Below are 20454 nucleotides of genomic sequence, written 5' to 3' on the forward strand. Positions count from 1 at the left end.
ACAGCAGGCTTTCAGAGGGACATTGAGGCAGCCCAGGGAATAAAGCATCCAGGCCGAGGAAACTGGGGTCTTTTCCCGGGGGCCAGGGCAATCCTGGCAGCCCCTGCACCAGGCCTGTGGGGCTCATGGGGTCCCTGGTTTGCACCCAGGGTGCATGACTCTCCCATGTGGGGCACCGCAAAGTGGCAAGAAGGTCCCTGGAGGATGGGGACAGATGCCAGTCTTTCAGGAGGATGTTGAGGCGTCCCGGGAGGAAAAAGCCACAAGGCCGAGGAGGAGGTTGGGGTCCTCCCCTGGTGGCCAGTGCTTTCCTGAAAGCCCCTGAGAAGGGGCCGGGGGACTCGTGGGGTCCCTGACTATCACCCAGGGGGCATATCTCTCCCACGGGGGGCACCCCAAAGTGGCAAGAAGGTCCTCGGGGGATGGGGATAGGAAGCCACTCTTTTGGGGGGCTCTGAGGCAGCCCAGAGAATAAAGCTTTGAAGCCACGGAGGCCAGTGCCTTAACAAAAGTCCCTGGGCTAAGTCCAGCTGGCTTACGGGGTCCCTAGTTTGTACCCAGTGTGCATGTCTCTTTCATGGCATGCACCACAAACCCACTAGAAGGATCCCGGTGGATGGGGACGGGATGCCAGACTTTCAGGAGGAGGTTGAAGCAGTCCAGGAGAAAAAGTGGCGAGCCGAGGAAGAGACTGGGGTCGTTCCCCAAAGGCCAGTGCCTTCTCCGCAGCTGCTGTGCTGGGTCTGGTGGTTCTAGGCATCCCTGACTTGCACCTGGAATACGTGTCTCTGTCAAGTGGGGAACATCTAAGTGGCAAGAAGGCTCATAGGGGATGGAGACAGGATGCCAGGCTTTCAGGGGGACGTTGAGGCAGCCCATGGAAATAAGCTGCAAGGCCAAAGAAGAGGCTGGGGTGGTTCCCTGGAGACCACTACCTTTTTGGTAGATCCTACTTGGGGCCCAGGGGCCTCGTGTGGTCCCTGGCTAGCATCCAGGGTGCATGTCTCTTCCACAAGGGGCACTCCAAAGCAACAATAAGGCCCCTGGGGAACAGGGACAGAATGCCAGGTTTTCAGGGCAATATTGAGGCAGCCCGGGGAGAAAATTGGAGAGGTAGAGGAGGAGGTTGAGGTCCTCCCTCAAAGGCCAATGTCTTCCCAGCAGCCTCTGCGCCACACCCAGAAAGCTTGTGGGGTGTCTGGCTTGCACCCAGGGATGCATTTCTCTCCAACGGGAGATAACCCATAGTGTCAAGAAAGCCTGGGGGGACCAGGACAGGAGGCCAGGCGTTCAGGGACACGTTTAGGTAGCCCAAGGGGAAAAACAACGAGGCGGTGGAGGAGGCTGCAGTCATCCCCTGCAGGCCAGTGCCTTAATGGCAGCCCCTGCTTCGGTTCCAGGCAGCTCTTGGGGTCCCTGATTGGTACCATGTGTCTCTTTCACGGTGGGCACCACACAGCCACAGGAAGGACCATGGGGATGTGGACAGAACACCAGGTTTTCAGGGAGACATTGAGGCAACCCAGGGAGGAAAGCTTCAAGTTCAAGGAAGAGTCTGGGGTCTTCTTCCACAGGCCAGTGCCTTCCTAGCAGCCTCTGCGCTGGGTTGGGGGGTTCGTGTGGTCCCTGGCTTGGAGATAGGGGCTGTGTCTCTTCCGGGGGGGGGCACCCCAAAGTGGCAAGAAGGCACCGGCAAATGGGGACAGGATGCCAGGCTTTCAGGGAAACACTGAGACAGCCCGGGGAGAAAAGTGGAGAGGCAGAGGAGGAGGCTGGGGTTCTCCCCAGAAGGCTAGTGTCTTCTTGGCAGCCCCTACGCCGAGCCTGGGGGGCTCGTGGGGTCACTGGATTGCACCCAGGGTGCCTGTCTCTCTCACGAGGGTCAACCCAAAGCGGCAAGAAAGCTTCCAGAGGATGGGGACAGGACGCCAGGCTTTCAGGGGTACGTTTAGGCAGCCTCGGGAGAAAAGCAGCAAGGCCAAGGAGGAGGCTGGTATTCTCCCTCGGAATCCAGTGACTTAACAGTCCTTGCGCCGGGTCCGGGTGGCTCGTGAGGTCCCTGTTTTGTACCCAGTGTGCATGTCTCTCATGTGGTGGGCACCACAAAGTCACAAGAAGAACCCCGGCGGACAAGGTCAGGATGCCAGGCTTTCAGGGGGACGTTGAGGCAGCCCAGGGAGAAAAGCGGCGAGGTGGAGGAAGAGGCTAAGGTTGTCCCCTAGAGACCAGTGTCTTCCCGGCAGCTTCTGCATGGGGCCAGAGGGCTCATGGTGTCCCAGGCTTGCACTCTAGGTGAGTGTCTCTCCCACAGGATGTACCCCAAAGCAGTAAGAAGGCCCAAGGGAGACGGGGACAGGATGCCAGGCTTTCGGGGAGGCATTGAGGCAGCCCATGGAAATGAGCAGCGAGGCTGAGGATGAGGCTGGGGTAGGCCCCCTGAGGCCAGTGACTTCCCAGCAGACCCCATATGAGGCCTGGGAGCCTCATAGGATCCCTGGCTTGTGGCCAGGGTGCATATCTCTACCACAGGGGCACCCCAAAATGGCAAGAAGGACCCCAAGTGATGAGGACAGAACACCATGCTTTTGGTGGGATGTTGAAGCAGCCTAAGGAATAAAGCATCAAGGCTGATGATGCTGGGGTCCTTTTTCTGAGGCCCATGCCTTAATGGCAGCCCCTGCACCAAATCCGCATGGCTCGTGTGGTCCCTGGTTTGTACCCTGTGTACGTGTCTCCTTCACAGTGGGCACTCCAAAGGGGCAAGAAGGCCCAGAGAGAAGGAGACAGAAGGCCAGGCTTTCAGAGGGATGTGTGGCAGCCCAGGGAATAAAGTGTCAGGGTCGATGAGGCTGGGGTCTTTTCCCGGAGGCCAGTGCTATCTTGGCAGCCCTTGCGCCGGGCCTGTGGGGTGCATGGGATCCCTGGCTTGCACCCAGCATTCATGTGTCTCCAAAAGGGGGCACCACAAAATGGCAAGAAGACCCCCAGGGCATGGGACAGGACGTCAGGCCTTCAGTGGGACATTGAAGCAGCTAGGGAAGAAAAGAGGAGAGGCAGAGGAGGGAGCTGGGGTCCTTCCACAAAGGCCAGTGTCTTCCTGGCAGCCCCTGCGCTGAGCCCCGGGGGCTTGTGGGGTCCCTGGCTTGCACCCAGGGTGTGTGTCTCTCTCATGGGGGGCAAGCTAAACTGGCAAGAAAGCCTTTGGGGTATGGGGACAGGATGCCAGGTTTTCAAGGTTTTCAAGGGTATGTTTAGGCAGCCCCAAGAGAAAAGCAGTGAGGCCAAGGAAGAAGCTGGGGTCCTCCCCCAGAGGCCAGTGCCTTAATGGCACCAGGTCTGGGTGTCTCGTGGGGTCCCAAGTTTGTACCCAGTGTGCGTACCCAGTGTTTGTACAGCAGGCAGCACAAAACCTCAAGAAGGATGCCAGGTGATGGGGACAGGATGCCAGGCTTTCAGGGGGATGTTGAGGCAGCCCAGGGAGAAAAGTGGCTAGACTGAGGAAGAGGCTGGAGTCCTCTAACGTAGGCCAGTACTTTCCAGGCAGCCCGTGTGCTCGGTCCGGGGAATCTCATGTGGTCCATGTCTTGCACCCAGGGTGCATGCCTCTCCCACGGGGGGCACACTGAACTGGCAAGAAGGCCCTCGGGGGATGGGGACAGGACACCAGTCTTTCAGGGGGATGTTGAGGAATCCCGGGGGAAAAAAATGGCGAGGCCGAGGAGGAGGCTGGGGTCTTCCTCTGGTGGCCAGTGCTTTCCCGGCAGCCCCTGCGAAGGGGCTGGTGGGCTCTTGGGGTCCCAGGCTATCACCCAGGGGGCGTGTCTCTCCCACAGGGGGCACCCCAAAGTGGCAAGAAGGTCCTCGGGGGATGGGGATAGGAAGCCAATCTTTTGGGGGGATGCTGAGGCAGCCCAAGGAATAAAACATCAAGGTCAATGACGCTGGTGTCCTTTTCCAGAGGCCAGTGCCTTAACAGAAGTCCCTGTGCTGGGTCTGGGTGGCTTATGGGGTCCCTAGTTTGTACCCAGTCTGCGTGTCTTTCACAGCATGCACCACAAACCTGCAAGAAGGACCCCAGTGGATGGGGACGGGATGTCAGACTTTCAGGGGGAGGTTGAGGCAGTCTGGGCAAAAAGTGGCGAGGCTGAGGAGGAGACTGGGGTCATTCCCCAGAGGCCAGTGCCTTCCCCGCCGCAGCTGCGCTGGGTCTGGGGGTTCTAGGCATCCCTGACTTGCACCCGGAATACGTGTCTCTGTCAAGTGGGACACCCCAAAGCGGCAAGAAGGCCTGTGGGGGATGGAGACAGGATGCCAGGCTTTCAGGGGGACGTTGAGGCAGCCCGTGGAAATAAGCTGCAAGGCCAAAGAAGAGGCTGGGGTGGTCCCCTGGAGGCCACTACCTTCCTGGCAGACTCTGCACAGGGCCCAGAGGACTTGTGTGGTCCCTGGCATGCGTATCTCTCCCACGGCGGGGTAACCCAAAGCAGCAAGAAGACCTCTGAGAGACGGGGACTGGACACCAGGCTTTCAGGGTACATTTAGGCAGCTCAAGGAGAAAAGTGGCAAGGCCGAGGAGGAGCCTGGGGATCTCCCCCAGAGGCCAGCACCTTACTGGCAACCCTGTGTTGGGTCAGGGTAGCTCATGGGAACCCGTGTTGATACCCAGTGTGCTTGTCTCTCCCACCAGGGGCACCACAGAATGGCAATAAAGCCACTAGGGAACAGGGACAGGAGGCCAGGCTTTCAGGGGAACTTTGAGGTAACCCCGAGAAAAAGCAGCGAGGTCAAGGAGGGGGCTGGTGTCTTCCCCTGGAAGCCAGTGCTTTCCTGGTAGTCCCTGTGAGGGGCCTGGAATGCTCGTTGGGTCCCTGTCTTGCACCAAGGGTGCGTGTCCGTTACACACAGGACACCCCAAAGCATCACGAAGGCCCTAGGGGACGGGGATAGGACGACAGGCTTCAGGGGGACATTGTGAAATGCTGGGGAAAATAATGGTGAGGCCAAGGAGGATGCTTGGGTTGTCCCCCAGAGGCCTGTACCTTCTGGCAGCACCTGCGCTGGGCCCTAGGGGCTCATGAGTCCCTGGCTCCCACCTAGGATGTGTGACTTTCTCACAGGTTGAACCCCTATGCGGCAATAAGCCTCATGTGGGACGGGGACAGGAAGACAGACTTTTAGGGGGATGTTCAGGCAGCCTGGGGAAAAAAGCCGTGAGGCAGAGGAGGAAGCTGGGATCCTCCTCCGGAGGCCCGTGCCTTCCTGGCAGCCCCTGCAGGGGCTCGTGGGGTCCCTGGCTTGCACTCAGGGTGCGTGTCTCTCCCATGAGGGGCTGCCCAAAGTGACAAGAAAGCCTCCGAGGGATGGGGACAGGATGCCAGGCTTTCAGGGGGACATTGAGGCAGCCCAAGAAAAAAGCAGAGAGGCTGAGGAGGCTGGGGTCCTCCCCTGGAGGCCAGTGCCTTCCTGGCAGGACCTATGTTGGGCCTGGCTGGCTTGTGGGGTCCCTGGCTTTCACCCAGGGTGCATGTTTCTCCCACAGGGCACATCAAAGTGACAAGAAGTCCCCAGGTGGACAGGCCAGGATGCCAGGCTTTCAGGGGGACATTGAAGCAGCCCATGAAAAAAAGTGGTGAGGCCGAGGAGGAGGCTGTGGTCCTTCCCAGGAGGCCAGTGCTGGGCCCAGGGAGCTCATGGAGTCCCTGGCTTGCACGCAGGGTGTTTCTCCCACAGGGGACACCCCAAAGTGGCAGGAAGTCTCCTGGGGGATGGAGACCGGATGACACGCTTCAAGGGGGAAGATGGATCAGCCCGGGGAATAAAGTGGCAAGGCCAAGGAGGCTGGCGTCCTCCCCTGGAGGTCAGTGCCTTCCCAGCAGCCCATGCGCCAGTCCGGGGGGCTCGTGGGGTCCCTGGCTTACACCCAGGTTGCGTGTCTCTTCAACTGGGGACACACAAACGTGACAAAAAGGCCAAATCAGATAGGACAGGATGCCAGGCTTTCATGGAGACGTTGAGGAATCCAGGAGAAAAAAGCGGCGAGACCAAATAGGAGGTTGGGGTCATCCCACGCAGGTCAGCGCCTTCCCGGCAGCCCCTACGACTGGCCCGGGGACTTGTGTGGTCACTAGCTTGCACCCAGAGTGCCTGTCTCCCCCACAGGGGCACCCCAAAGCAGCAAGAAGGCCTGAGAGGGAAGGGGATAAGACACCAGGCTTTCAGGGGTACATTAAGGCAGTCTGGGGAAAAAAGTGGCGAAGCCTTAAAAAAGGCTGGGGTCCTCCCCTGGAGGCCAGTGCCTTCCCTCCAGACCCTGCACTGAGCCCGGTGGGCTCATGGCATCCCTGGTTTTTATCCAGGGTGTGTGTGTCTCCCACGGGGTTCAGCCCAAAGTGACAAGAAGGCCCCAGGTGCATGGTGATAGGCTGCCAGGCAGTCAAGAGTATTTTGAGGCACCCCGGGGAAAGAAGCCGCGAGGCCAGCGGGGAGGCTGTGGTTCTCCCCCATAGGCCAGTACCTTCGCGGCAGCCCCTGCACCAGGCCCTGAAGGCTCGTTGGGTCATTGGCTTACACGCATGGTGTGTGTCTCTCCCATGGGGACATCTCAAAGTGGCAAGAAAGCCCCCAGGGAACGGGAACAGGGTGCCAGGCTTTCAGAGGAATGTTGAGGCAGCCCAAGGAAAAAAGGGGCAAGGCCTAGGAGGAGGCTAGAGTCACCCCCAGAGGCCAGTGCCTTTTCAGCAGCTTCTGTCTTGGGCCCAGGGGGCTCGTAAGGTCCCTGGATTGCACCCAGGGTGCGTGTCTCTCCCACGGAGGGTACCCAAAAGCTTCAAGAAGGCCCCCGGTGACAGGGACAGGAAACCAGGCTGAGGAGGAAGCTGGGGTCCTCCCCCGGAGGCCAGTGTCTTCTTCCCGGAAGACACTGCGCCAGCCCAGGGTGCTCATGGAATCCCTGGCTTGCACCCAGGGTGTGTTTTCTCTCCCAGGTGGGGCACTCCAAAGTGTCAAGAAGGCCCCCCAGGGACAGGGACAGGGCGCCGACTTTCAGGGAGATGTTGAGGCAGCCCTGGGAAAAAAGCAGTGAGGACGAGAAGGAGGCTAGGGTTGTCCACTGGAGGCCAGTGCTATCCTGGCAGACCCTGCCCCAGGCATTGGGTGCTTGTGGGTTCCCTGACTTGCAGCCAGTGTACATGTCTCTCTCATGGGGGACACCCCAAAGTCACAAGAAAGCCCACGGGGGATGCAGACAGGACACCAGGCTTTCATGGGGACATTGTGGCAGCCCAGGGAAAAAAGTAGCGAGGCTGGGGAGGAGGCTGGGGTTGTCCACTGGAGGCCAGTGCCTTCCCAGCAGCCCGTGCACCAGGCTCAGGTGGCTCGCAGATTTCCTGGCTTGAACCCAGGATGCATGTCTCTCCCACGGGGAGCACCCCAAAGTCACAAAAAAGGACCCTGAGAGACGGGGACAGGATGCCAGGCTTTCAGTGGGACATTGAGGCAGCCCAAGAAAAAAAGTGGTGAGTTTGAGGAGACTGAGGTCGTCCACCGGAGACCAGTGTCTTCCTGGCAGCTACTGCGCTGGGTGCAGGGAGCTCGTGGGGTCCCTGGCTTGCACCCAGGGAGTGTGTCTCATCCACGGGGGGCACCCTGAAATAGCAAGAAGGTCCCTGGGGGATGGGGGAGTGGAGAGCAGCCTTTCAGGGGTATGTTGAGGCAGCCCAGGGAGACAAGTGGCAACTCCAAGAAGGAGGCTGGGTTTCTCCCCGGTAGACCAGTGCCTTCCCAGCAGCCCCCGTGCCAGACCAGGGGGGCTTGTGGGGTCCCTGGCTTGCACCCAGGGGGTATGACTGGCACAAGGGGCTCACTTTAAAATGGCAAGAACGCCCCTGGCGGACAGGGACAGGATGCCAGGCGTTCAGGGGGAAGTTGAGGAAGTTTGAGGAAAAAAGTGGAGAGGCAATGGAGTGGGCTAGGTTTCTCCCCTGGGAGACAGTGCCTTCCCAGCAGACCCTGCGCCTGAAAAGGTGAGCTCATAGGGTTCCTGGCTTGCACCCAGAGTGCATGTCTCTCTCACAGGAGGCACCCTAAATTGGCAAGAAAACCCCAGGGGGATGGGGACAGGATGCCAGGCTTTCAGGGTTACCTTGAGGCAACCCTCAGAAAAAAACAGCCAAGCCGAGGTGGAGCTTGGGGTCGTCCTCTGAAGGCCAGTGCTTTCCCAGCAACTCTTGCTCCAGCCCCAAGGGCTTCATGGTGTCCCTGACTTGCACCCACGGTGTATGTCTCTCCCATGGGGGGCACCCCAAATCAGCAAGAAGGTACCCGGGGAATGGGGACAAAAGTCCAGGCTTTCAGGGGAACGTTGAGGCATCCCGGAGAAAAAAGCTGCAACGTCAAAGAGGAGGCTGAGGTCATCCCCCTGAGGCCAGTGCCTTCAGGCCAGCTTCTGTGCCGGGCTCCGAGGCTAGTGGGGTCGCTGGCTTGCAACCAGGGTGTGTGTCTTTCCCACGTGGCACCCCAAAGCGGCAAAGGGGCCCCCAGGGGACAAGGACAGGAGGCCAGGCTTTCAGGGTGATGTTGGAGCAGCCTGGGAAAAAAGTGGTGAGGCTGATGTGGAGGCTGGGATCCTTCCCCAGAGGCCAGTGCCTTCCTAGCAGCCCCTGTGCCAAGCCCACAGGGCTCGTGGGGTCCCTGGCTTGCACCAAGGGTGTGTGTCACTCAAACTGGGGGAACCCCAAAGTGTTATGAAAGCCCCTGGGGGATGAGGACATGATGCCAGGATTTCAGGGGGACATTCAGGCATCCCAGGGAGGAAAGCAGTGAGGTTGAGGAGGAAACTGGGTCCTCTTTTGGAGGCCAGTGCCTTCCTGGATGCCTCTGCACTGGCCCGGGGGCTTGTGGGGTCCCTGGTTTGCACCCAGGGTATGTGTCTCTCTCACGGGGGTCACCACAAAGAAGCAAGAAGTTTCCCGGGAAACGGGGCCAGGAAGCCAGGCTTTTTGGGGGACATTGAGGCAGCCCAGGGAGAAAAGCAGCAAGACTGAGGAGAAGGCTGGGATTCTCACCCAGGAACCAGTGCCTTCACAGCAGCCCCTGTGCTGGCTTTGGTGGACCCATTGGGTTCCTGGCTTGCACTCAGTGTGTGTGTCTTCCCCATGGGGGACACTGCAATATGGAAAGAAGGACCCCGGTGACAAGCACAGGATGCCAGGCTTTCAGGGGGATATTGAGTCAGCCCGGCGAAAAAAGCCATGAGACTGAGGAGGAGGTTGGGGTCATTGCCCGAGGTCAGTGCCTTCCCTTCAACCCTTGCACGGGACCTGTGGGCTCATGGGGTCCCTGGCTTGCACCCAGGGTGCGTGTCTTTTCCACAGGAGGCAACCCAAAGCAGCAAGAAGGCCTCCAGTGGACTGGGACTGGATGCCATGCTTTCAGGGGAACATTAAGTCAGCCCGGGGAGAAAAGCAGAGAGGTAGAGGAGGCTGGGTTTCTCCCTTGGAGCCCATTGTCTCCCAGGCAAGCCCTGCAGCGAGCCGGTGGGGTCCCTGGGTTCCCTGGTTGCACCCAGGGTGCATGTCTATCCCACTGGGCAACCCAAAGTGGCAAGAAGGCCTCCAAGGGATGGGGACAGGATGCCAGGCTTTCAGGGGTACATTTAAGCAGCCCAGGGGGAAAAGCGGCAAGGTAGAGGAGGAGGCTGGGGTCCTCCCCCAGAGGCCAGTGCCTACCCAGAAACCACTGCACCAGGTCCGGGTGTCTTGTGGGGTCCCCGGATTGTACCCAGTGTGTGTGTATCTTTCACACAGGGCAAAACAAAGGGGCAAGTAGGACTCCCGGAGTTGGGGACAGGATGCCCAGCTTTCAGGGGAACCTTGAGGCAGCCCAAGAAGAAAAGCAATGAGGCCAAGGAAGAGGCTGCAATTCTCTTTGGTAGGCCAGTGCCTCCCTAGCAGGCAATGCGCTGGGTCCGGGAGGCTCGTGCGTTCCCTGGCTTGCTCACAGAATGCATGTCTCTCACAGGGAGCATCCCAAAGCAGCAAGAATGCCCCCAGGAGATGGGGACAGGACTCCAGATGTTCAGAGAGATATTGAGGCAGCCAGGAGAGAAAAGCGGCCAGGCCGAGAAGGCTGGGGTCCTCCCCCAGAGGACAGTGTCTTCCCAGAAGCCCCTGCACCTGGCCTAGGGGACTTCTGGGGTCCCTGGCTTGCACCACAGGGGGTACCTCAAAGCGACATAAAGACCCTCAGGGGATGGGGACAGGATACCAGGCTTTCATGGGGACATTGAGGCAGCCTGGGGAGAAAAGTGGTGAGGCCGAGGAGGCTGGGATTGTCTCCCAGTTGCCAGTGCCTTCCCGATACACCTTGTGCTCAGCCAGGGGGCTCGTGGGGTCCCTGGTTTGCACCTAGGGTGCATGTCTCTTCCAAGGGGAGCACCCCAAAGCAGCAAGAGGGCCCCTGGGAAATGGGGACAGGACTCCAGGCTTTCAGGGGGATGTTGAGGCAGCATGGGAAAAAAGGCTGTGAGGTCAAGGAGGAGGCTGAGAATTACCCCGGAGGCCAGTGCCTTCACAGCAGCTTGTGCGCTGGGCGCGAGGGGCTCTTGGGGTCCCTTGCTTGCACCCAGTGTGCCTGTCTCTCCCACAGAGGACACCCAAAAGCAGCAAGAAGTCTCCTGGGGTATGGGGACACAATGCCATGATTTCCCCAGGGGACATTGCGGCAGCCTGGGGAAAAAGCGGCAAGACCGAGGAGGAGGCTGGAGTTGTCTTTCAGAGGCTAGTGCCTTCTTGGCAGCCCCTGCACCACATGGGGGATGCTCTTGGGGTCCTGGGCTTGCAACAGGGTGAGTGTCTCTCCCATGGGGTGGGAGGCACCCCATAGTGGCAAGAAGGCTCCCAGGGGATAGGGACAGGAGGAAAGACTTTTAGGGGGAGGGAGACAAGCAGCGAAGCCGAGGAGGAGGCTTGGTTTCTCCCCATGAAACCAGTTCCATTCAATCAGCCCCTGTGGCAGGCCCGGGGGTCTCATGGAGTCCCTGGCTTGCACGCAGGGTGCATGTCTCTCCTACAGGGACACTCCAAAGTGGCAAGAAGGCCCCTGGGGAAAGGGAACAGGATTACAGGCTTTCAGGAAACCGTTGAGGCAGCCCAGGGAGAAAAGGGACAAGGCTGAGGAGGCTGGGGTTCTCCCCTGGAGACCAGTGCCTTCATGGTAGCCCCTGTGCTGAGTCCTGGGGACTCCTGGGGTCCCTGGCTTGAACCCAGGTTGCATGTCTCTCCCATGGGGGGCACCCCAGAGTGGCAAGAAGGTCCCTGGGGATTGGAGACAGAACACCAGGCTTTCAGGGGCCATTAAAGCCGCCTGGGGAGACAAGCAGCAAGGCCAAGGAGGAGGCTGTGGTCCTCCCCCAAAGGCCAGTGCCTTCCTGGCAGCCACTGCGCCAGGTCCAGAGGGCTCGTGTGGTGCCTGGCTTGCACCCAGCGTGTGTGTCTCTCCCACAGGGGACACCCCAGAGCAGCAAGAAGGCCCCAGACTGGTAAGACAGAGACAAAAAGACAGTCTTTCAGGAAGATGTTGAGGCAGCCCCGGGAGAAAAGTGACAAGGCCGAGGAGGAGGCTGGGGTCGCCCTGGGAGGCCAGTGCCTTCCCAGCAGCCCTGCGCCAGGCTTGGCAAGCTCGCAGTGTCTTTGGCTTGCACCTTGGGTGCATGTCTTTCTCATATGGGCACCCCAAATCGGCAAGGAGGCCCCTGGGGGATGGGGAAAGGATGCCAGCCTTTCATGGGGACCTTGAGGCAGACTGGGTAGAAAACTGGAGAGGCCGAGTGGGAGGCTGGGATCCTCCCACAGAAGCCTGTGCCTTCCCAGCAGCCCCTGGGTTGGACCCTGGGTCTCGTGGAGTCTCTGGTTTGCACCCAGGGTGTGTGTCTCTTCTATGGGGATACCCTAAAGTGACAAGAAGGCCCCCAATAAATGAGGACAGAAAGCCAGGCTTTCAGGGAGCCGTTAAAGCAGCCCAGGGAGAAATCAGCAAGTCAGAGGAGGAGGCTGGGGTCATCCCCCAGAGGCAAATGCCTTCCTGGCAGCCCCTGTGTGGGTTGGGGAGCTCATGGGGTCCCTGGCTTGCACCCAGGGTGTGTGTCTAGCCCATGGGTCACACCTCAAAGCAGCAAGAAGGCCCAGGGAAAAGGGACAGGATGCCAGCCTTTCAAGGGGACACTGAAGCAGCCCATGGAGAAAAGTGACGATGCCCAGGAGGTTGGGTTCCTACCCCAGAGCCAGTGCCTCCCCTGCAGTCCCTGTGCTAGCCCTGGGGGACTCATTGGGTCCCTGGCTTACACCCAGGATGTGTGTCTCTCCCACAAGGGGCACCCCAAAGTGGCAAGAAGGCCCCCAGGGATGGAGACACGACTCCAGGCTTTTAGGGTGACCTTGAGACAGTCCAGGGATAAAAGTGGCAAGGCTGAGGAGGCTGGGGTCATCCGTCAGAAGCCAGTTCCTTCCTGACGACACCTGAGCTGGGACAGTGGGGCTCATGGGGTCCCTGGCTTGCACCCAGAGTGCGTGTCTCTCATGGGGCTTGCACCCAGGGTGCGTGTCTTTCAGAGGGATATTGAAGCACCCCAGGGAAAAAAGTGGTGAGGCCAAAAAGGAGGCTGAGATTCTTCTCCGGAGGCCTGTGCCTTCCTGGCAGCCCCTGCGCTTGGGGAGCTAGTGGGGTACCGGGCTTGCAACCAGGGTACATTTCTCTACCATAGTGGTCACCCCAAAGTGGTAAGAAGACCCCTGTGTGATGGGGACAGGATGCCAGGCTTTCAAGGGGACATTGAGGCAGCCCGGGAAGAAAAGCAACGAGGCCAAGGAGGCTGTGGTCTTTCCCTGAAGGCCAGTGCCTTTCTGGCAGCCTTTGGGCTGGGGCCCGGGCCCAATGGGGGCTCCCTGGCATGACTCTGGGTGCATGTCTCTCCCACAGGGGGCACCCTAAAGCGGCAAGAAGGCCCCCAATGGGATGGGGACAGGATGCCAGCCTTTCAGTGAGACGTTGAGACAGTCCCTGGAAAAAGTCTGTGAGGGCAGGGAGAAGGCTGGTGTGTTCTCCCAGAGGCCAGTGCCTTTCTGGCATTTCCTGTGCTGGGCTCTGGGGGGCTCATGGGGTCCCTGACTTGCACCCAGGGTACGTGTCTCTTCCATGGGGGGCAACACAAGGCGGCAAGAAGGCATCTGAGGGATGGGGTCAGGAAGCTGGTCTTTAAGGGGGACATTGAGAGAGTGCAGGAAGAACAACCGCGAGGCTGAGGAGGAGGCTGGGGTCGTCTTTCCGAGGCCAGTGCCTTCCCAGCAGATTCTGCACCATGCCAGGGGGGCTCCTGGGGTCTGGGGCTTGCACACAGGGTGCATGTCTCTCTCATGGGGCACACCCCAAATGGCATTAAGGCCCCCGGGGAATGGAAATAGGATGCCAGGCTTTCAGGGGAATGTTGAGGCAGCCCAGAGAGAAAAGCCTCAAGGCCGAGGAGGAAGCTGGGGTTTTCTCTCTGAGGAAAGGGCCTTCCTGGCAGCCCCAGCTCCAGGACCGGGTGGTTTGTGGGGTCCCTGACTTGCACTCAGGGTGCATTTCTCTCCCACGAGGGGCACCCCAAAGTGGCAAGAAGGCCCCAGGAAGACAAGGACAGAACGACAGGCTTGCATGGGGACATTGAGGTAGCCCAGAGAGAAGCAGTGAAGCCGAGGAGGAGGCTAGGGTCGTCACCTGGAGGCCATAACCTTCCCAGCAGCCCTTGCACTTGGCCCAGGGGGCTTGTAGGGTCCCTGCTTGCACCCAGCGTGCATGTCTCTCCCATGGGGGCACAACAAAGTGGCAAGAACACTAGGCATTCAGAGAGACGTTGAAGCAGCCTGAGGAGAAAAGCCATGAGGCCAAGGAGGAGACTGGGTCCTCCCCCGGAGGCCAGTACCTTCCCAGCAGCCACTGGGCCAAGCCCCAGTGTCTAGGTGGTCCCTGCCTTGCGTGTCTTTTCCATAGGGGGCACCTTAAAGCGGCAAAATACCCCCGGAGGACGTGGATAGGATGCCAAGTGTTCAGAAAGACATTGAGGCAGCCGGGGAGAAAGGCTGCGAGGCAGAAGAGGAGGCTGGGGTCCTCCCCCCGAGGCCGGTGCCTTGCCAGCAGCCCCTGCACTGGGCTTGAGAGGCTCGTGGGGTCCCTGGCTTACACCCAGGGTGCATGTCTCTCCCACGCAGGGCACCCCAAAGTGGTAAGAATCCTTCCACCAGTGCACAGAAACAGGATGCCAAGCTTTCAGGGAATGTTGAGATAGCCCATTGTAAAAGCTGTGAGGCCGAGGAGGATGCTCGGGTCCTCCCCTGGAGGCCAGTGCCATTCCGGCTGCCCCTCGTGGGGTCCGTGGCTTGCACCCAGGGTGCATGTCTCTAACTCGAGGGACACACTGAAGCAGGAAGAAAGCCTCTGGGTGATGGACACCAAGCTCTTAGGGGACGTTGAGGCAGCCAAGGAAAAAAGCAGTGAGGCCAAGGAGGAGGTGGGGGTCATCCCTTGGATGCCAGTGCCTTTCTGGCATTCCCTGCGCTGTGCCAGGGAGGCTCTTGGGGTCTGGGACTTGCACCCAGGGTGAGTGTCTCTCCCACAGGGGGCACACCAAATGGCAAGGTGGCCCCCTGGGGACAAAAACAGGATGCCAGGCTTTCAGGAGGATGTGGAGGCAGCCCAGGGAGAAAAGCGATGAGGCTGAGGAGGTGACTGGGGTTGACCCTGGAGGCCAGTGCCTTCCCGGCAGCCACTCCGCCAGGCTCAGGCCATTTGTAGGGTCCCTGGCTTGCACCAAGTGTTCGAGCCTCTCCCACAGTGAGCACCCCAAAGTGACAAGAAGGCCTCCAGGGGACGGGGACAGGAAGCCAGACTTTTGGGGGACATTGGGGCAGGCTGGGGGGAAAAAGCAGTGAGTTTGAGGAAAAGGCAGAGATCCTCCCCCAAAGGCCAGTGTCTTCCTGACAGCCTCTGCACCAGGCCTGAAAGGCTCGTGGGTCACCTGGCTTGCCCCCAGCATGCATGTCTCTCCCACAGGGTCACCCCAAAGCGACAAGGCCCCCGGGGTATGGGGACAGGATGCCAGGCTTTCAGAGGGACATTGAGGCAGCATGGGGAGAAAATCAGAGGGGCCAAGGAGGAATCTAGGGTCCTTCCCCAGATGCCAGTGCCTTCCCGGTAGCCCATGCACTGGGCCCAGGAGGTTCCTGGGGTCCTGGAACTTTCCATCAGGTTGCATATCTCTCCCACAGTGGAGCACACAAAATGGCAAGATGGCCCCCAGTGGACTAAAGCAGGACGCCAGGCTTTCAGGAAGGCATGAAAGAGCCCGAGAGAAAAGCAGCAAGGCTGAGCAGGAGGCTGGGGACATCCCTGGTGGCAGTGCCTTCTGGGCAGCCACTGCACCAGGCTCGGGCTATTCGTGGGGTCCCTGACATGCACCCAGCTGTTGAACCTCTCCCATGGGGTCACCCCAAAGCCCGAGAAGTCCCCTGGTGGACGTGGATAGGACACCAGGCTTTCAGGGGAATGCTGAGTCAGCCAGGGGAAAAAAGTGGCAAGGCAGATGGGGAAGTTGCAGTCATCTCCTGCAGGCCAGTGCCTTCCCGGCAGAATCTTTTCTGTGGCCAGGGTGCTCATGGGGTCCGTGGCTTGCAACCATTGTGTGTGTCTCTCACACAGAGGGCATCCCAAAGTGGCATAATACCCTGGGGCGACAGGGACAAGATGTCAGGCTTTCAGGGAACATGGAGGCAACCAGGGAGACATTGACAGTGAGGTGGAAGAGAAGGCTAGGGAGTTTCTTCAAAGGCCAGTGCCTTCCTGGCAGTTCCTGTGACAGGCCCAGGGGGATCGTGGGGTCCCTGGCTTGATACCAGGGTGCATGTCTCTCCCATGGGTTCACCCCACAGTGGCAAGAAGGCCCCCAGGGTACAAGGACAGAATGCCAGGCTTTCAGGGGGATGTTAAGGCAGCCCCACAAGAAAATTGGAGAAGCCAAGGAGGAGGCTAGGATCCTTCTCCAGAGGCCAGTGCCTTTCTGGCAACCAATGTCCTGCACCTGGGGGGCTCTTGGGGTGCAGGGCTTGAACTCAGGGTGAGTGTCTCTACCATGGGGGCATGCCAAATGGCAAGATGGCCACCAGTGAACAAAAACAGGATGCTAGGCTTTCAGGAAGATGTGGAGGCAGCTTGGGGAGAAAAGCAGTGAGGTCAAGGAGGAGACTGGGATTGTCTTCAGAGGCCAGTGCTTTCTGGGAGGCCCGTGCACCAAGTTCGCAGTTCTTGGGGTCCCTGCCTTGCACCCAGGGTTCGAGCCTCTCCCACGGGAGGCACCCCAAGGTGTCAAGAAGACCCCCAAGGAACAGGGACAGGATGCCAGGCTTTCAGGGGGACATTGAGGCAGCCCATGGGAAAAAGCAAGGCCGAGGAGGAGGCTGGGGTTGTCCCCTGCAGACCAGTGCCTTCCTGGTAGCCCCAGCACTAAGCTCGGTGGGCTCGTGGGGTCCCTGGCTTGCACAAATGGTGTGTGTCCCTCCCACAGGGGCACCCCAAAGCAGCTAGAAGGCTCCTGGGGCAGGGACAGGGCACCAGGCTTTCAAGTGGATGCTGGGGCAGCCAGGGAGAAAAAGCAACGAAGTAGATGAGGAAGTTGGGGGTCATCTCCCAGAGGCCAGTGCCTTCCCAGCAGCCCCAGCGCTAAGCCCAGTGAGCTCGTGGGGTCCCTGGCTTGCACAGTGTGTCTCTCTTCCACGGGTTTCCTGGCTTGCAACCTGGGTGGCTGTCTCTCACACCGGGGGCATTGCAAAGCGGCAGAAGACCACAGGGTGAAGGGGATAAGATGTCAGGCTTTCAAGGGGACTTCAGGCAGCCAGGGGAAAAAAGCAGCAAAGTTAAGAGTAGGCTAGGGAGCTCCTTCAAAGGCAAGTGCCTTCCCGGCAGTTTCTGCTCCAGGCCCGGGGGCTCGTGGGGTCCGTGGCTTGATCCCAGGGTGTGTTTCTCTCCCATGGGTTCACCCCAAAGTGGAAAGAAGGCCCCCGGGGTACAAGGACAGGATACCAGGCATTCAGGGGGACGTTGAGGCAGCCCAGTGAGAAAGTCAGATAGGTCAAGGAGGAGTCTAGGGTCCTTCCCCAGAGGGCAGTGCCTTTTGGGCTGCCCATGCTTTGGGCTCGGGGGGCTCTTAGGGTCCCGGGCTTGAAACCAGGGTGCATGACTTTTCTACGGGAGCCACATCAAATGGCAGGATGGCCACCAGTGGACAAAAACAGGATGCGAGGCTTTCAGGAAAAAGCGGAGGCAGCTTGGGGAGAAAAGCAGCGAAGCCGAGGAAGCTGGGGTTGTCCTTGGAGGCCAGTGCCTTCTAGGTGGCCCCTGTGCCAGCCTTGGGTGGTTCTTGGGGTCCCTGGCTTGCACCCAGGGTCCAAGCCTCTCCTGCGGGGGCACCCCAAAGCGACAAGAAAACCCTTGGGGGACAGGGACAAAGTGCCAGGCTTTCAGGGGGATGTTGAGGCAGCCCAGGAAAAAAGTGGCAAGACTGAGGAAGAGGCTGGGGTCATCCCCCAGAGGCCAGTGCCTTCCTGGTAGCCCCAGTGCTAAGCCCAGTGGACTCATGGGGTCCTTGACTTGCACAAATGGTGTGTGTCTCTCCCATAGGGGGCACCCAGAGCAGCAAGAAGTCCCCTGGGGGACAGGGACAGGATACCAGGCTTTCAGGGAGACATTGTGGAGGCCCTTGAAAAGAAGCATGAGGCCAAGAAGAAGGCTGGGGTCCTCCCCTGGAGGTCAGTTCCTTCCCAGCAGGTCTCTATGCTGGGCCCGGGGGTCTCGTGGGGTTCCTGGCTTGCACCCAGAGTAGGTGTCTCTTTCACAGGGGGCACCTCAAAGTAGCAAGCAGGCACCAGGGAACAGGAACTCGATGCCAGGCTTTAAAAGGGACATTGAGGCAGCCCGTGGGAAATAGCAGTGAAGTTGAGGAGGCCAGTGTAACCCCACAGTGGCCAGTGCCTTCATTGCAGCCCCTGCACTGGCCCTGGGGGCTTTGTGGGGTCCCTGTCTTGCACCCAGGTTCTGTGTCTCTCTCTGGGGAGGCACACCAAAGCAGCAAGAGGGCCCCTGCATGACGGGTACAAGATGCCAGTCTTTCAAGGGAATGTGGAGACAACCCACGAAAAAGCTGCAAGGCTGAGGAGGAGGCTGGGGTCCTCTCCTAGAGGCCAGTGCCTTTCCGGCAGCCTCTGCACCAGGCTTGGGCGGCCCGTGGAGTCCCTGCTTTGCACCCAGGGTGTATGTCTCTCCCATAGAGGGGCATCCTAAAGTGGCAAGAAAACCTCTGGGGACAGGGACAAGACACCAGGCTTTCAGAGGGACATTGAGGCAGCAGGGAAAAAAAGCAGTGAGGCCTAGGAGGAGGCTTGGGTCATCCCACAGATGCCAGTGCCTTCCTAGCATTCCCTGCACTGTGACGGGGGGCTCTTGCGATTCCAGGTTTGCACCCAGGGTCCGTGTCTCTCCCAGGCAAGGCACACCAAAAGGCAAGATGGCCCCCAGGGGCTGGAAACAGAAGACCAGGATTTCAGGAAGACGTGGAGGCAGGCTGGGGAGAAAAGCGGTGAGGCCTAGGAGGAGGCTGGGGTCGTCCCTGGAAGCCAGTGCCTTCCTGGCAGCCACTGCTCCAAGAATGGGCAGTACATGGGGTCCCTGGCTTGCAGGCATGATTCGTGTCTCTCCCACGGGGGGCACCAAAGAGCGGCATGAAGGCTCCTGGGGAACGGGACAGGATGCCAGACTTTCCGTGGGACCTTGAGGCAGCCCAGGAAAAAACCAGCAAGGCCAAAGATGAGGCTGGGGTCACCCCCAGAGGCTAGTGCCTTCCCAGGATCCCTAGCCCAAAGCCCAGTGGGTTCATGGGGTTCCTGGCTTTCACAAAAGGTGCTTATCTCTCCCACAAGGGACACCCCAAAGTGGCAAGAAGGTCACCGAGTGACAGGTACAGGACATGAGGCCTTCAGGGAGACCTTGAGTAAGCCTGTGAAAGAAAGCGGCAAGGCTGAGGACAAGGTTGGGGTGCTCCCCCAGAGACCAGTGCCTTCCCGGCAGCTCCTACTCCGAGCCCCAGGGCCTTGTGGGGTCAGAGGCTTGCACCCAGGGTGCGTGTCTTTTTCACAAGGTCACCCTAAAGACGCAAGCAGGCCCTGGTGGACGGGGCTGGATAGCAGGCTTTAAAACATATGTTGAGGCAGCCTGTGGACAAAAGCAGTGAGACTGATGAGGAGGCTGGTGTAATACCACCATGGCCAGTGCCTTTCCTGCAGCCCCTGCACTGGACCCGGTGGGCTCATGGGGTCCCTGGCTTGCACTGAGGGTGCATGTCTCTCTCATGGGGAGCACCCCAAAGTGGCAAGAAGGCCCCTGGGGGACGGGTACAGGACACCAGGATTTCAGGGGAATGTTGAGACAGCCCGGGGAGAAAAACTGCGAGGCGGCGGAGGAGGCTGTGGGCTCCTCCCATAGAGGCCAGCGCTGTTGTGGCAACCCCTGTGCCGGGCCTGGGTTTTCTTGTGGTTCCTGGCCTGCACCCAGGGTGCTTGTCTCTCCCACGGGGGTCACACCAAAGCAGCAAAAAAAAAAAAACTATGGGGGCCAGGGACAGGACGCCAGGTTGTCAGTTGGACTTTGAGACAGCACAAGGAAGAAAGCGGCTAGACCAAGGAGGCTTGGGTCATTACCCAGAGGTCAGTACCTTCCTGGCAGCACCTACACCATGCCAGGGGGCTTTTGGGGTCCCGGCCTTGCACCCAGGGAACATGTCTCCCCCAGGGAAAGCACCCCAAATGGAAAGAAGGTCCCCAGGAAACGGAAACAGGATGATGGGCTTTCAGTGGGATGTTTAGGCAGCCCAAAGTGAAAGCGACAAGGCCGAGGAAAAGGCTAGGGTCATAGCCCAGAGGCCAATGCCTTCCTGCCAGCCTCTGTGCCAGGCCTGGGCACCTCGAGGTGTCCCTGGATTGCATCCAGTGTTCATGTCTCTACCATGGGGGCATGTCAAAGCAGCAAGAAGGTCCCCAGGAGACAGGGACGGTATGCCAGTCTTTCAGGAGGACGTTGGAGCAGCCTGGGGAAAAAAAGCGGGAAGGCCGACAAGGAGGTTGGGTTCATCCCCTGGAGGCCAGTGCCTTCCCACCTGCCACTGCGTGGTGCCTGAGGGGCTCATGGGTTCCCTTTATTGCACCCAGGGTGTGTGTCTCTCTCACAAGGGTCACCCTAAAGTGCAAGAAGGCCACCAGGGAACAAGGACCAGATGCTAGGCTTTCAGGGGGATGTCGAGGCAGGCCAGGGAAAAAAGTGGCGAGGCCAAGGAGGAGGCTTGGGTTACCCACCAGAGGCCTGTGCCTTTCCGGCAGCTTCTGC

The sequence above is a fragment of the Macaca mulatta genome, chromosome 5 (assembly GCF_049350105.2).
Source record: "Macaca mulatta isolate MMU2019108-1 chromosome 5, T2T-MMU8v2.0, whole genome shotgun sequence".
In the NCBI taxonomy this organism is placed as follows: Eukaryota; Metazoa; Chordata; class Mammalia; order Primates; family Cercopithecidae; genus Macaca; species Macaca mulatta.